At 34.5% G+C, this 17,374-nt stretch overlaps 1 non-coding gene and 1 pseudogene across 1 annotated transcript; both read left to right on the top strand.

Moving 5' to 3' along the window:
• The window catches only part of LOC132173828 (GDT1-like protein 1, chloroplastic), a 49,417-nt pseudogene that overhangs the window by 31,119 nt on the left and 924 nt on the right, over window positions 1-17,374 (top strand).
• Window positions 9,131-9,238, top strand: LOC132176759 (small nucleolar RNA R71). Its single transcript, XR_009439612.1, has one exon. It is a non-coding gene; the product is annotated as a small nucleolar RNA R71 (small nucleolar RNA).

Here is a 17,374-nt window from a genome sequence, read left to right on the forward strand (position 1 = left end):
AAATTGTGGTGTCTCGGTTGAGGACTTTTTCCCTAACATAGTGATAATCAACTTCTATATTCTTTGTTCTAGCATGATAAACTGGATTGGCAGCCAAGGATAATGCACTCATATTATCACACCAGACAAGTGGAGGTACTGGAAGAGGAATCTGAATTTCTTGGAAGAGCATTCTCAACCAGAATAGCTCAGTAGTGGCAATTGCTAGGGATCTGTATTCAGCTTATGTACTTGATCTTGAGACCATAGGTTGTTTCTTGGAGCTCCATGAGACTAAACAGTTACCAAGGAAGACTGCAAAACCAGATGTGGATCTTCTATCATCTGGACAGCCAGCCCAATCCGAATCACAAAAGGCATTAAGTTGAAGGTTTGATTTGGTGTAAAACAAGCCATGGTTCAGTGTGTTCTTGAGGAATCTAAGAATTCTCTTGACTGCTAACCAGTGACTAGCAGTTGGATAATGCATATGTTGGCAGAGTTGGTTTGATACCATAAAAGAGTTCTTAAAGAACTTGATTTTGCAGAATAATTGTGTTGCTTTCTCATTAAGCTTAAATAGAAACAGAAAACTACAATTATAATCCATCACCAACTTTGATAACATAAGTTGATGTGAATTCAAAAACTAATAACATAATCCTAACATAAGAATAAGACTTAATACTAATCTGAAGAGAACAAGAGAGGTTGAATGCAAACAGATTGCTTAAGAGTAATCTGTTTGCCTTAGGTGATTAGAAGAAAGAGATGCAGTAGGAATAGAAGTCTTCAGGCGATCGCGTGTGCGCTCGATCGTAGGTAGTGAGTGCGATTGATCGCACTACTAGAGACTTCAGGCTCATTAGCCGTTAAGGGTGCGCTCAATGGCTCTGAGGCTTGCGCTCGATCGCAGTGACAGAGACAGGAACAAAAACAGCTTTATCAGCAGTATGCTTAACATAATGAAAATAAAAGAAAGCATTTTTACTGCTGAAAGAAACTATTAACTTTCTCTTGCAGGTATTCAAGCAGATGGTCTACAAACACTGGATACTTTTTTCAGAGAACCACCACAACTTCAGATGGCCTTGTAATTTCTCTATTTTCTATGCGTTGCTTTTCAGTTTAGAAAAATTTGGAAGATTCTTATTTTACTTTCTTTTGGGCACAATATAAGGTACAACAAATTTCTTCACTGAATGGGATAATGAAAAGGTTGTTTTCACTCTTCATTATTGTTTGGATTGGCTAATTGATTGTTATGTAATAGACTTGCTAAGTCTAGAAACTGCTCAGTAAGCACAAACTGTAATGAATTTACCATCATGTGGGAACCGTTGATGGAGAATGGCATGCTATTTTTTTTTTTTTTCTAAGGAATGCATGTACTTATCTTTGTGGTGTTTCACTTATTTAATGTTTTTTTTTTTCCTTAGAAAAAATTGTATGTCAACATTCTCTCTGATAGTTTAAAGTTGGGTATCTTGACATTCTGTCATTTGAGGCTAACTTTTTTTTCCTTTTATAAGTTCATTATAAGTGACATTGTTGACATGTCTCGGCCTTGTTTTTCTGGTTGCAAGCATAGATTGGATAATCATCAGCCTTTGGTTTCTTGTTATGTATTTTAACTGTAAATTTTACATTTTGACTCAGGAATTAAGGTGTCTTGACTCCAGAACCTGTAAAGTGAATACAGAATTGTTGTGCCAAATACTACCTAAATTAATAGATAATATTTAGTACGTTTTCCTCGCAAGTGCACAAGATCAAACGATAGTATAGTGCATCAAGTACGAGATCGATCCCACAGACATTGTTGATTTTGTCTTAGAAGTAATTAAAATAACAAAATTGTCATGAGATTGATATTGATACTAAGGAAAATAAAAAAAGATAAAAATAAGGTAAAGGTAGGGCTTTGATATCCACCACTAATCATGCTCCAATAATATAACAATATGCCAATGATTCATTCATATTATGAATACCTAATGTTTGCCAACCTAAGGGCATGGGCGTATACTCTTTAAGCGATTGATTTTCCTAAGCAACGAGTTAGGCATGGGTGTATACTATAACTTTTTTCTTTCCCAAAGGATTTAGCATTGGTGTATACTAAGTTGTTCTTTAAGAAAGCATAAATCTATGAAAATCGACAAACACACGAAACCTAGGGCATGAGTGTATACGCTCGGTTTTCCATGTTGATTAACCCAAGAATCTAGTGTGGATTTATTTTGTTACTCTTATTAAACCCAAGACTCGGTCATCCAAATTGATTTAATTAACTAATTCATACCATATGCATATAATAGCCAATCACATACATATGACGAATTCAAGAAAACATGAATTAATCAAGTTAAGCAACACAATATGATTATCACAAAGGCGCCAATATTGAAATACTAAATAAACATAATTAGGGCTTCAATCTAGCCCTCATTAAGAGTTAGTTACACATAATTAAAATAAAACTAAAAAGAAAAGGGAAAGAAAGAACCGGAAAGCACTCCTAGAAATAGCCTCCAATTCCTCTCCCCAAAGTTGTGTCTATTCCAGGATAATTATTCTCAAGGTTTAGAGGTCTATTTATAGGACTTTAGAAGTCCTTGTTACACTAGTAAACCTAGAAAATTCGTAGGGTTTAGTCCTATTACAAGTAGGACTTGGAAAACCATAATATAGAAGGAAAGGGCATTCTGACCGCAGCTCTTTATTCTCTAGCGCACGGGTGCGATCGATCGTAGCCCGTGTGCGCTCGATCACAGGTGCAATCGATCACAGATCTCCTGTGATCGATCACAATGCCAGAAACTCCAACTTTTCCCAAATTCTCTCTTTGAGCCCAAATCTTCCAGATTTATTCCATTTTCTTCCAAAAGCCTACAATAGCATGAAAAACACATAAAAGAACTAAAATAGCATAAATTAACAACACTTAAGGAATTAACACATATAAGTTTAAGGGCTAAAATATAAATATTTTAGCGCTTAACACACCCCCAAACTTACATATTGCTAGTCTCTTAGCAAAACAAAACTAAAAACAAAATGAAAAACAGAAGACAAAAAGATAAATCCATCTTTCGTGGGATGTACGATTGCATTTAGCATATGCAACAAGCCTTTTAAACCCCTAGAAATTCCTTAGAGGACGAGTGATGTCTCGTGAGAGTTTTCCAAGAATGTTACCCACAAACATCATGCAAGAGTTCATGCTATCCAAAAATTAAGATATCACTCAAAACCATGATTTTCACTCATTAGCAAGCTTAAAAAGATAAACTCCATCTTCACAATGAATTGGAATTTTAAAATTTAATCACTTACATAAGACATGCTAAGGCATCACAAGTTCAAAAACAGTGTAAAGTGAACTAGTACATAAATATGAAGCTTCCAGTTATTTCCAATGTGCAATATCTCAATATCTCAAAGTTTACTGAAATCTCTATTAGAATGAACAACAATGACATATTTTTCTTTTCTTTTTCTTTTTTTTTTTTCTTTCCCTTCTTCGTCAGGTTGTGCAAAGCTTGGTTCCCTTAAGCTTTCTAATTGACCCATGTAACAAGTGTTAAGTCAATAACTCCAAAACCAGATGGTTTTAGGGCATTAGGTGTAGAGACACCCCTAGGACTTACTAATTCGAGTCAAAAAAGCTACGAAACCAAACTAACCATACATTAACCAAATAAAAAAATTTCACCATTTGACGTGAGCACTCAATGCTTTGAGGTAAGAGGTCTAGTTACTTAGTGAAAAACTTATCAATGATCATATATATATATATATGCCAAAGTATCCATCTAATAAATCATCCAGTCTTACCCAAGACATAGAGACACACACATCAGACTTCAAGTCATACCTCACAAATTATGTGCTAATGTGCTTGTATAAGATCAGATCAAACATGTGAATTCTCAACTGTCCTAAGCAGGTAACTAAACTGAAAAACTCAATTATCAGATCATGTGTTCAAAATTTTAAGCTTACCCATGAGAATCAATTCACAATTTTTTAAGATCAACCAAAATTTTAAAAAGTGGGACAAAGTGTGTGTAAAGTGTCTCCCCTACCCCCAAACTTAAATTACACATTGTCCCCAATGTGTATATAACTTGGAAAGATCTTATCTAGGAGATGGATGACATGTTTGGAATGGCATGGCTCATAGCACACCCCCAAACTTGAATCGAAGCACACTTGTCCCTGCAAAACAAAATACTAAAATAACAATGGAAAACAAAAAATAACTAAAATTAAAAATAAATAAACAAGGAAATAAAAAGGATATGTTGTGGGGTGCCTCCCATGAGCGCTAAGTTTAACGTCTTCAGCCAGACTTTTTTTTTTTCCTGATGTGGCTCTTGTGAAACTTTGGTTTGCTTCTCCTTCCCCTCTTCCACTTAATTTTCTACCAGTTCTTCACTCCTCAATGTGACAGCTTGCTCATGATAGTAGGTGCACCCTTCCTCCATGTAGTGCTTATTAGGATTGGCCACCAACTGACTTTGACATTCTTCTTCTTTGAGAATATCTGATATTTACTTGAGATGAGCTTCCATCCTTTCAAATGATTGCATGCAAGAGTTTTCCATCCTTTCGAATGATTTCATGCTTTTCTCCATCACATCTAGCAACTCTTTAAAAACCTCAGGAGGAGGTGGTTCTTCTTGGTATTGTTGATATGAATGATCATATATGGTTGATGGTTCCTCTTCATGAGCTACTATCTTGAAAATAGATTGCCTCAGACTAGGGCTAAGACAAGAATAGGATTGACCATATAACTATGGAGATGGCTCCTCTTCATGATAGCAAATACTCTCTTCCCCCATATAATGTCCATGAAGAGTGGTAACTGACTAACTTTGGGGCTCTTTCTTTTTGAGAAAATCTATTCTTTGTGTACAGTGGGCCTCCGTCCTTTTAATTGATTTCAAATAAGAGTTCTTCATCTCCCCAATTGCTGAACCGATCATAGCTAATGTCTTCTCAGAAAACTCAAGAGGAGGTGGTTCCGCCTAATGTTGCTGTTGTGGAGCTGATTGAGAGGAATATGCATGATCATAGAATTGCTGATATAAGTGATGTCGCAGTCCATGAGATTGTGGAGCATGAATTCCGGGAGCTTGAGCTTGCCATGAGAAATTGGACTGATGGCTCCATGATGGGTAACAGGAACCAAAATAGCAGTCGTTCCTCGATGTGTTTATATGCCCAAAAGAATTATTAGAAATTTGTCTTGTGGAATGACATTATCTAACATGGTAATAAGGGTCATGGCAAAATGAACAAGGTCCATGGGGTGTCGGAATGTTTCCCCACATGTGTGAAAACAAAAATAAAATAACCAAAAGAAGTTAAAATTAAAAGGGAAATAAAAACAAAATTAAAACTTACGAAAATGCAGACTAGAATGACCCTACATGAAACAAAAGAAGAAAAAAAATCAGATCCATAATTAAAACAGTTTCTATGCTGCTGTCCGGATGTGCGATCGATCGCACCGTGAGGTGCGCTCGATAGTCCTGGTTGGGTGCTCGAGCGCACCTTCAGAGGCAGAACAAGAACTAGGGAAAAAACTAGAAAAACAGAAAAAATTAAAACAAAAATAATTTAAACGAAAAAAAATTTCAAACAAAATCAAACAATCTCTGGCAACGGTGCCAAATACTACCTAAATTAATAGATAATATTTAGTACGTTTTACTCGCAAGTGCACAAGATCAAACGATAGTATAGTGCAACAAGTACGAGATTGATCGCACGAGGATTGTTGATTTTGTTTGAGAATTAATTAAAATATCAAAATTGTCACTAGATTGATATTGATAATATGGAAAGAAATAAAGATAAATAAAAGGTAAAGGTAGGGCTTTGATATCTACCACTAATCATGCTCAAATAATATAACAATATGCCAATGATCCAATCTTATTATGAATACCCAATGTTTGTCAACCTAAGGGCATGGGTGTATTGTAACATCCCCAGCCCGTTAAGGCTGAGTTTGCCACTTCTCTTCTTCTTCAATAAACATTTTTTTTTTTTTTGCAAAGATCTATAAGGTCTATCAGAGTACTTCATTTTAAAAGGTACGATAAATGTATAAAACATTCTTCAAAAGATTTTATTACAAGCAAAATTAGAAAACATTAGACTTTAGTTGCAGAATATCATATTATTACAATAACTGATATGAAAAGACTTTGAAAATTAATAATTATTCTCGTCCCCATTCCGGCCTCCTATTCCAGCGTCCTTTCTACCTGAAAACAAGAAATAAAACTGAATGAGCCCAAAGGGGGCCCAGCAAGTAACATCCGCAACCATAAATAGTTTTACTCCTTGTTCTCAGTTTTGAAAATCGTTTTCGCAAATAAATATACTTCTAGCCATAATAATATATGTATGTACGGTTGCATCTCCCGTAGCATATACATACTATTACATCTTGTAATAGATCATCGTCGAAAATCGTCTTTATAAATCATCATCATAATGCATCATTATAAATCATCATTGTAAATCGTTATAATATATCATCGTTGAAATTATATTATTATTTTCTCATATTAGGGCCCATGTACACTGTTACCCCTGTGTACAAGGGTTGCGGATCCTTGTGCCCATGGCACTGAACTGTGGCCACAGCCATGCCCGACCGTCAATTAACTCTTTTCTTGGTGCACTCAATGGTCTGTTGATGGAATACCACCTTCTGGCATAGCCTCCTTCAGTGGTTTCGCCTTCATCCAAGTATCGGTACCGAACTCTCATCTTTACTTATCTTGGGGCCAAAAATACTCTCCTCCATACACGTGCCCTCATTTCATAAACATTTAACTCATTTCTTGTACTTTTCTTTGTACTTCTTTTGATGCATCTTAGGGCAACATGTAGGAGGGTTTATCATCATTCTTCTTTCTTATAATTATCATCATTTCTCAACTTTCTTTTCTCAAAAATAGAAACTTTTCCAAATATAAACTTGTGTACTTAGAAAGCATTTAAAGAAATAGAAACTTTCTAAATAATTCTTTTAGAAATCCTTCATGCATGCAACATATCTCCATGACAGGTAAATAAAATAATCATTTATAGTTTGATACAAGAATGAATAAATAGCATGACATGAAGTAATTTTAGAAGGGGTAGTAAATTTACTTACTTCTAGACTGAAGCTAAAAAGTGGTCTGAAGGATCTAGTTGCTCCAATCTGACTAACACCACTAGTATATCTTTTGAAACTAATTTCTCAAGCCCGTTTTCTCTCATGTTCTTTCTTTCTTGCAACGCTTTGTCTCGCCATTTCTCTCTCTGTTTTGTGTAAACACTTTCAGAAAGAAGAAAGACCAAGTAGAAAACAGAAGAAGGAAGAATATGTGGAAGAAAAGGGAGAGGAGTAGTGAAATGTGGAAGAGAAGGGAGAGGAGTGGTGAAATTTGTGAAGGGGAAGAGCTCTATTTATAGGGAAAAACCAAGTACTATTCTACCTTCCATTTTACTATTCCATCTACCAACACTATTATACCTACATTTATCCATCTACAATTCTAGCCTTATTTTACCATTCCATCTACCTACACTATTATACCTACATTTATCCATCTACAATTCTAGCCTCATTTTACCATTCCATCTACCAACACTATTATACCTACATTTATCCATCTACAATTCTAGCCTCATTTTACCATTCCATCTACCAACACTATTATACCTACATTTATCCATCTACAATTCTAGCCTCATTTTACCATTCCATCTACCAACACTATTATACCTTCCTTTATCCATCTAATTACCACTCTCTGTAATATCATAAATTTCCCCAGAATTAAAATCATAGGCTAAAATGAATATCAAAATAACATCATCATTAAAATAATCTATTTAAATAACTTTGAAAATTCTGGGGCGCTACATGTATACTCTTTAAGTTACTGATTTCCTTAAGCGATGAGTTAGGCATGGGTGTATACTCTAACTCTTTTCTTTCTCAAAGGATTTAGCATGGGTGTATACTAAGTTGTTTTTTAAGAAAGCATAAATCTATGAAAATCAACAAACACACAGAACCTAGGGCATGGGTGTATACTCCCGGTTTTCCATGTTGATTAACCCAAGAATCCGGTATGGATTTCTTTTGTTACTCTTATTAAACCCAGGACTCGGTCATCCAAATTGATTTAATTAACTAATCCATACCACATGCATATAATGGCCAATCACATACATATGAGGAATTCAAGAAAACAGGAATTAATAAAGTTAAGCAACACAATATGATTATCACAAAGGCACCAATATTGAAATATTAAATAAACATAATTAGGATTTTAATCTATCCCTCCTTGAGAGTTAGTTCCATATAATTAAAATAAAACTAAAAAGAAAAGGGAAATAAAGAACCGGAACCCGCTCCTATAAGTAGCCTCCAATTCCTCTCCCCAAAGTTGTGTCTATTCCAGGATGATTATTCTCAAGGTTTAGAGGTCTATTTATAAGGCTTTAGAAGTCCTTGTTACACTAGTTAACCTAGAAAATTTGTAGGGTTTAGTCCTATTACAAGTGGGACTTGGAAAACCCTAATATGGAAGGAAATGGCATTCTGGCCGCAGCTCTTTGTTCTCCAGCGCACGGGTGCAATCGATTGCAGCCCATGTGCGCTCGATCACAGGTCTCCTGCGATCAATCACAGTGCCAGAAACTCCAACTTTTCCCAAATTCTCCCTTTGAGGCCAAATCTTTTAGATTTACTCCATTTTCTTCCAAAAGCCTACAAAAGCATAGAAAACACATAAAAGAACTAAAATAGCATAAATTAACAACACTTAAGGAATTAACACATATAAGTTTAAGAGCTAAAATATGAATATTTTGGCACTTAACAGCAGCCATTTGAGCCTGACTTCCACCATTGGTGCTCTCTTCATGTATGCCTTTTCCTTTGAATCCTTGTCTCCCTTTAAATGTGAATTGTTGGGAGTACTCACTTAATGTCTCGAAGAGCTTCATGGCTTCCTCACTGCTTTTCTCCATCAACATGCTACCACAAGCTAAATCTACAAGACTCTTGTTAGGATCATTTAAACCCTCATAGAATGCCAGTACATGATTGTCTTGAGATATATTGTGATGAGGGCATCTGAGAAGTAGTTCTTTAAAGTGTTCCTATGCCTCGAAGAAAGGGTCTCCATCTTTTTGTTGGAAAGTCAGAATTTTCCTTCTCAATTGCCTTGTCTTGTGGGCTGGGAAAAACTTCTTTAAGAACTTTGTGGCCATCTCATCCCAAGTATGAATAGAACCTACGGCCAAAGAATTGTACTATCTCTTAGCATTATCTTTTAAAGAAAAAGAGAAGAGGATTGACTTGATTTCTTCTGGAGCCTGAACATTCTGAGACCTGCAGAGATCACAAAATTCTCGACTATGCCAATATGGGTTCTCTGTAGGTATGCCTTTATAGTGTGGACTCATATTGAGCAGCGGAGATAAATCGTAACTGCTCTGCACAATAGGCTGGAAATTAATGCATGATGGCTGGTTGAGGATCTGGGGACTAAATGAATTTTTCATAGGTCTTTGCACCGGAGGTGTATTGTTTCTCAACATGATTAAAATAAAAAATAAAAATAAAAAATTAATAACAAAATAAAAATAAAAACAAAAATAAAAGAAATAAATCATATCTGTAATTAAAACAGTTTCTGTGCTGCTGTCCGGATGTGCGATCTATCACACTAGTGCGCTCAATCAGCATGGAATTGCCCGCTTGAGCGCACCTCCGGAGCTAGAACAGTAACTGCGCAAAACTAGAAAAACAAAAAAATAAATAAATAAACTAATGAAAAAAAATTCCAAACAAAATCAAACAATCCCCGTCAACGGCGCCAAAAACTTGTTGTGACAAATACTACCTAAATTAATAGATAATATTTAGTATGTTTTACTCATAAGTGTACAAGATCAAACGATAGTATAATGCAGCAAGTATGAGATCGATCCCACGGAGATTGTTGATTTTGTCTTAGAAGTAATTAAAATACCAAAATTGTCACGAGATTGATACTAAGGAAAATAAATAAAGATAAAGATAAGGTAAAGGTAGGCTTTGATATCCACAACTAATCATACTTAAATAATATAACAGTATACCAATGATTCAATCATATTATGAATACATAATGTTTGCCAACCTAAGGGCATGGCTGTATACTCCTTAAGCGATTGATTTTCCTAAGCAACGAGTTAGGCATGGGTGTATGCTCTAACTCTTTTCTTTCTCAAATGATTTAGCATGGGTATATACTAAGTTGTTCTTTAAGAAAGCATAAATATATGGAAATTGACAAACACAGGGAACCTAGGGCATGGGTGTATATTCCCGGTTTTTCATGTTGATTAACCCAAGAATCTGGTGTGGATTTCTTTTGTTACTCTTATTAAACCCAGAACTCGGTCATCCAAATTGATTTAATTAACTAATCCATACCACATGCATATAATGGCCAATCACATACATATGAGAAATTCGAGAAAATATAAATTAATCAAGTTAAGCCACACAATATGATTATCACAAAGGCGCCAATATTTAAATATTAAATAAACATAATTAGGGCTTCAATCTAACCCTCCTTAAGAGTTAGTTACACATAATTAGAATAAAACTAAAAGGAAAAGGGAAAGAAAAAATAGAAAACCGCTCCTAGAAGTAGCCTCCAATTCCTCTCCCCAAAATTGTATCCTTGAAATTGTGTATTGAATTGTGAGGTGTAGAGGTCTATTTATAGGGCTTAGGAGAATCCTAGAAGCCCTAGTAATCCTAAGAAATTCGAAGATTTAAGTCCTAGTCCAATTAGGATAAAGAAAACCTAAGTCCAAATCGGAATAGGATTCGTCCAGAATTACATTCCTATCTTGCGGGGTGATTTTGGCATAGTGGCAGTCCAAATTAGGAAAATACTATTTCACGATGATTTGTATAATTTTGAGTTATCTTTGTAATGCCACTTGAATCACCTCAATCAGATATTTGACCTGAAATTTATGGTCAAAATACCGAGACATGTGCAAAATCCAAATTTGAATTCAATCCGATTTTGCCTCCAATTTGATAAATTCCGATTTAATCATTTCCTTTATTTGATTAAACTTAACCACATCATATAGGTCCTCTATTATGATTGATTAAGCTTAACTATATCTTCTAGATCTTCTCAATTTGCTCTTTAAGCTTGGAACTTTTCCGCAAACGCTTTCTTTTCTTCCAAAAACCTATAAAACAAAGAAAATACAAAAATGAAATAAAATAACATAAACTAACAAAACTAAGGAATTAACAAATATAAGTTTAAGGGCTAAAATATGAATATGTTTGTACTTATCAAGAAACAACACCGGTGATGGATGGTTGTTGTGATTTGTACAAATCACTTGCAAAGAATAATTCAGGAAGGGAGGGTCACATACACTACCAAAAAAAAAAAAAAAAAAAAAATCAATTTCTGACGTGGCTACAATACACGATTTTTTGCCACATCACTAATTACTAACATGGCAAAAATGTCACGTTAGTAAATATTTTTCTGACTTGGCCAAAAATACCACGTTAGAAATTTCTGACATGTGAAACGACCACATCAGAAATTTCTGACATAGTATTTTAACACTTCAGAAATTTCTGACGTGTTAAATGTTGGCACGTCACTAAAAAAATGAGTGAGATATTCAACTTTTTCCCTCTTCTTTCCCTCTTCTTATATATTATTTATTCTTTCCCTTTTCTTTTATTTCCCCACACTCGCTCTCTCCTCTCTCAATCTCCCTCTTCTCTCTGCACAGCCGGCCAGCTCCCTCTAGAGGGAAGAAGAAAAAGAAAAGGAGAAGAGAAAAAGAAGAGAAGCAACAGAAGAAAAGTAGAAGAAGAAGAAAAAGAAAAGGAGAAGAGAAGCAGAAGAAAAAACAAAACAAAACAAAAACAAAAAGGAGAAGAGAAGAAGAAGATAAGATAAGAAGATTTTTTGGGTTTTTGAAGATTTGTTGGGTTTGACGCTTGGGTTTTTGATTTTTCAGATTGATTTTTTGATTTGGGTTTTTGATTTTTTGAAGATTTTATGGGTTTCAGTTTTTGAAAATTAATGGAGAAAAGAAGAGTGAGAAAATGGAGAAAAGAAGAGAGGGAGAGCTGGAGATCAAATGAAATTGGAGAAAAGAAGAGAGAGAGAGAGAGAGAGAGAGAGAGTGAGAAAATGGAGAAAAGAAGAGAGGGAGAGCTAGAGAAACGAAATTGGTGAAAAAAAATTTAAAAAAAAAATTATTTTAATTGAAAAATAATTTAAATTAATAAATTTTTTAATTGAAAAAAAAATCAGAAAAAATTTAAAGAAAAATTATTTTTTTTAATAATTTTTTAAAATTTACTAAATGTTAATTTTAATACGTCAAAAAATTTTCTGACACGTTATTAATTTTTTGACGTGTCAAAAAATGATAATAACGTGCCACTTTTTGACACATCAAAAATTATTGACATGTTAAAAGTGACACGTCAAAAAATTTTCGTTTTTGACACCCAAAATTTTAACACCCCACACACATCAATAATGACACGTCAGTAAATTTTACTGACGTGTCAGACCACCTAACACGTCAGAAACTGTCTGTGAGGAAAAAAAACATTTTTTGTAGTGATAGCTACTGATATACTTGCTTCTAATGATTCATTTGGTGGTATTATGAAGTTTTTGCTTATTTTGGGTTTCTCACACTTCAAGGCTCTCAACCAGCACTTGCTGTTTCAGACATTGGTAGTGGGTTGCAGTCAATCCCTTATTTAGGGGACCTTGGTGATATTAGCACAGGTTTTGCTTCAGTTAGGAAAATCTCCCTGTAACTTGTACAAACTGGTTTTCTTATTGTAAGTGAAGCATAAATTGTAATTGGAATGTTTTCCTAATTTGGAGATCATGATGGAACTTGAAACTCTCTGTTAAACATTTAGAACTCATATATGTGTTGCTGAACTTAAAAAGTTTTAGGTCTTTTGTTAATTGTTACGATAAACTTTAGTACATTATTCAATGTTACCAAAATTTGTTTAGTATTGTTAAAATATTAATTAAATTATTAAATCAACTATTTTTTATCAACTTAAGTTTTCAGGATAAACGGTGTTTAACAAGCATATGAGAAAAGTGTGTTTCCAACAACTAAACTATCAATGCATTTATGGTACAGGCATTCTTGCTGATCTTTTTCTCTTAACTAGGGGACAAGACCTTTTTTATTGCGGTAAGAGTGAATTGTTTCCAAGATGTACACTTCCCATTTACTTCTTATGAATAGTATTGGACACAGTTGATCACCTGATATACTGTCTCACAAGAAACAGTAACGCATATAATTTTGTTAGTACTTCTTTTTGGTCCCCGCTTTCTTGGAAGTAAACAAGAGATAATAAACATAAAAAAAGATCAATAACGTTTCAAGGATCTATCTTTTTCTTTGTCATACTGTGTATGTTCTCTAGCTTTGCATCAAAGATAGATTATTATGGCCTAATTTGAATTTTTAATGTTCTGTGCAGGCACTTCTAGCAGCTAGGAACTCTGCTGCTGTTGTTTTTACTGGAACTTTTGGTGCACTTGCGTAAGTTATATTCTGTTTATTCATGGTGATTTAGATGTTCTTTGTATTAATTGTACACTTCCTTTTTACCTTTTTTTTTTATTATTTTTTTGGCCAATGAGATCTAACTTGAATGGCACTTTCTCCCCTAGTAAGAGCAAGGTGAAAAGTGAGATTATGTGTTTGAGACCACTATTTTTGTGTGTAATTTACCATTTAAAAACATAACTTTTTGTGTAGTGATACTTTTTTGTGAGTATATGCTATCCTGGATTTATTAGTTTTTAAGTTATATGTGTTAAGACAATTGGACAACTCATGTTAGTAAACATGGGTAAGCATCTTCCTCTACCTTGGCAAATAGCAAGACAACAGTTAACTTGTAATGTATGTATGACTCTAGTTTTTGACATCCCTAATCACATCAAATGTAGCAGTGATTTCTTTTTCTATGACCAAGCATTTTAAATTTTGTATCTTCATATTATCTTGTCAACATCTAATAACTGGTTTCACCATCCAGGACCAGTTATTGTGCATTTCGCCAATTCATTAAAATTATTGAGGTGCCTGTTTATCATGGGCAGGGCAATGACCATCATATCTGTTGGTCTTGGACGAACTTTTCACTACATTGATGAAATCCTACCATTCAGGTACTTCCCTGAAATCCTAGTTCAAGGTGGGAACCTGGTGTATGAAATTTAAATATTGGGAGCCTGGTAGTTGATATTCCATAAATGACATGCTATTAAGTGCAGCAGACATTATTATATATCACAACATTGTTCAAATTTTTTTTTTCGCGTAAGACATTTACTAATTCAAGCAATCAAATAATTTCGACCATCATACATGAAACTTTTCGAAACTAGCTATACCTCTTTTAATAATTCAGAAGATTTGAACAGACTGGATTCTCATGCTTGATAGAACTCATTGATTTGTGGCTGGAACTTGCCTGACCGGTATAATCTATAGCACAATGCTGGTTTTTATTCTGGGGAGATTGCCCTCAATGTTTTTCTGTGCTGGTATATTTATGGAAAAGTATTCTTGATTTCTTGGAGGATTCTAGACTTCCTACTAAAATGTTCTTGGATCTTCCAAATATGAATCTTCAGTTGAAAATGGTATTTTTAACATGTCAAGTATGACTCTAATATAGTCTGTTGATCACAGGTTTGGTGAACTGATTTGCCCATTGATGACATCGCCGCAGTTTTCCTTTTAGTAAATTTCTTTTTCGTCTCCTTTTAATTTGTAGCTGGAAAGGAAGAATTATACTACATGTTCAGAGACAAACATTGTATATAATGTGGATGATGTAACAACCATTAAAACTCTAAAAACTCCATTCTTAGATGAAGTAAGCTGTGCCAGTCTGCTAATAGGAATTCATATAGGTATATTTTGGGGTTTCAACCTTGCTCGATACCATTTCAAATGATAGTCTAAAAGCAGAAGACGAACAAAAGGAGGTAAATTTTTTAATAAGCACGGCCTTCTTTCACTTTCTTCTTTTTCTAAATGCTTTGCGATATTTATGTCATGATCAGAGTTAATTCAACTAAATGTCAGCTTTTCCTTTGAACCAGGCCGAGTTAGCAGTTTCAAAATTTTCAGGAAATGGTGCTGGGATATTATCTGCCGCTAGTACCGTTATTAGCACTTTCTTCTTAGTTTTTGTTGCTGAATCATTTGTCTCCACAATAGGTGAGTGCAAAGCAAAAAACCTGTAGTTATCATATTTTACAACTAACAATGCACAGTTGTGAAGGAATTGTATTTCCTTAGAAAGCATCCTTTCTAGACAAATCTCTGCCCAGCTGGATGACCAAACTTAGGATATGCAGATTAAAGCTGGCACTTTTGAACCCATGTGACGCTTTTATTTTGTACCCAATTTCAGATTCATTTAAAAAGAAACTTACTATTTCGATTGTAATTGTTATGAAACAAAAATGAACTTTTGAAAAAATACTAGATCAGGTTACCAAGAAAGATGGGAGATATCTATTGCAATATCCTAAAACTTGGAAGGTGAATCTCATGCATAAAGATGATGAACGTCACTTGTTAGAACCTGAAATTTTAATAAATGAATTATATTCATAATATGGGATGGACTTGTTCAGAATACGTTGAAAAACAAAGTGAATTCTTTGGAATATTGTGATGCAGTAATAAAATACAATTTTAGTAGTGTTTGTGTTCTTGCATTTTAATATTATTTTAATTTTCTCGATCTCTATGTTTTCCTTCTTATTAAAACTGTCCATCTATAGTTTGTCTGGCATATCCATCTAGCTGCTTCAAATTGCTTGGTTTAGATGATTAAAAAACAAAATAGATGTGGATTATTTTAATTTTTTTTTTTTATTGCTAGTGAATTTACATTGCACCAATGGTACATGAGACAAGGGTTCCGGCCACTTTTTGTCCTGATGCAATTTGTTTCTCGTAGTCTTTTGTACTAACTCAAATTTTCTCTTATGCAGCACTTGCTGCCGCATCTTCGCCCCTTGGAGTCATCGGGGGAGCACTAGCCAGTAATGGCGTCGCAACTCTGGTAACTCTTTTTTGTTTTCCTTTTCTTTTTTTGAAAGGAATACAGGCCTTTCTTTATAGCAATGATAATGATTTAGCACTCAGCAGTAGTGCTAGTGTACAAATTAGAAGTTAGCTGTAACTTTGCAGTCTATATTAAATTTTTCAAGTTGCTTTCTATTTGGAAACTCTCTTTTACTATTGAACATATTTTATGACCTAAAAACCTGTGATCAGAGGCTGTAAATTCAAAGTTTTGCCAATTTTTGTCCTTTTTATATATATAATTAATTAATCATCAAATATCATTTAAGGCGTAAGACGCCCCTAAATACACAGAAAGTATTCAAAGTAAACACTTAGAAAGAAGAAACAAAAAAACAAAGAAACCCAGCCAAAAAGACCCACACAAGCCAACAGCACCAGCCAAAACGAAAACCCCCACCCCCACCCCCACCCTTAAAACCCACAAAAACCGCCAGAAGACACCCCAAAAAAGCACAATCCAAACCTCAACAAAACAACCCTCTTGCCCTTTCCTTTTCAAATGTTCAAATATAAATATGTGGACCTACTTTATTTGAAAAACTATTTTGCATGCAGAATATTGCTGTTTTGGGAGGTTCAATACTGGGGACATTTTTGTCAGAGAAGGTATGTTTAAGCTTTCAGCCTTCTTTCATCAACTCTTTAGACATTCTCTATGATATTGTTCTTGCTAAATGCTAAGCATAGCCATTAAGTTTTATTCTATGCATAATAATTATATGGTATAATTAAGAAATCCTAATAACTCTCAAATAATTCCAGAATTTATTCTGTTGGAAACACATTAAGACCATCGTACAGAATCTAGTCAGTAGAACACTTCTTTAGTAGATGACAGACCAACTACTACCATAAGGAATCCAGCCATTGGAGTTCTTCTTTTACTGACAGACGTGTAGTCCATCAATGTAACTATCAAATTTAGATAGCAGCTGCTACAGATGAGTCAGCAGCATCATGGTGTGTATATGTGCCTTAAAAAGGACCACATGGCCGTGGACCAACATGTTCATGCAAGCAGATAAATTCTCCCTATGAGACTTCCCAGTTGCAACTACTAACATGCATCCGACATCTTCTACCCTCTGACCCCACTCCTTACTTTAATTGAGACTATTATGTCTTATGGGGAAGAATAGGCACT

Source organism: Corylus avellana, chromosome ca3, assembly GCF_901000735.1.
Source record: "Corylus avellana chromosome ca3, CavTom2PMs-1.0".
Classification (NCBI taxonomy): Eukaryota; Viridiplantae; Streptophyta; class Magnoliopsida; order Fagales; family Betulaceae; genus Corylus; species Corylus avellana.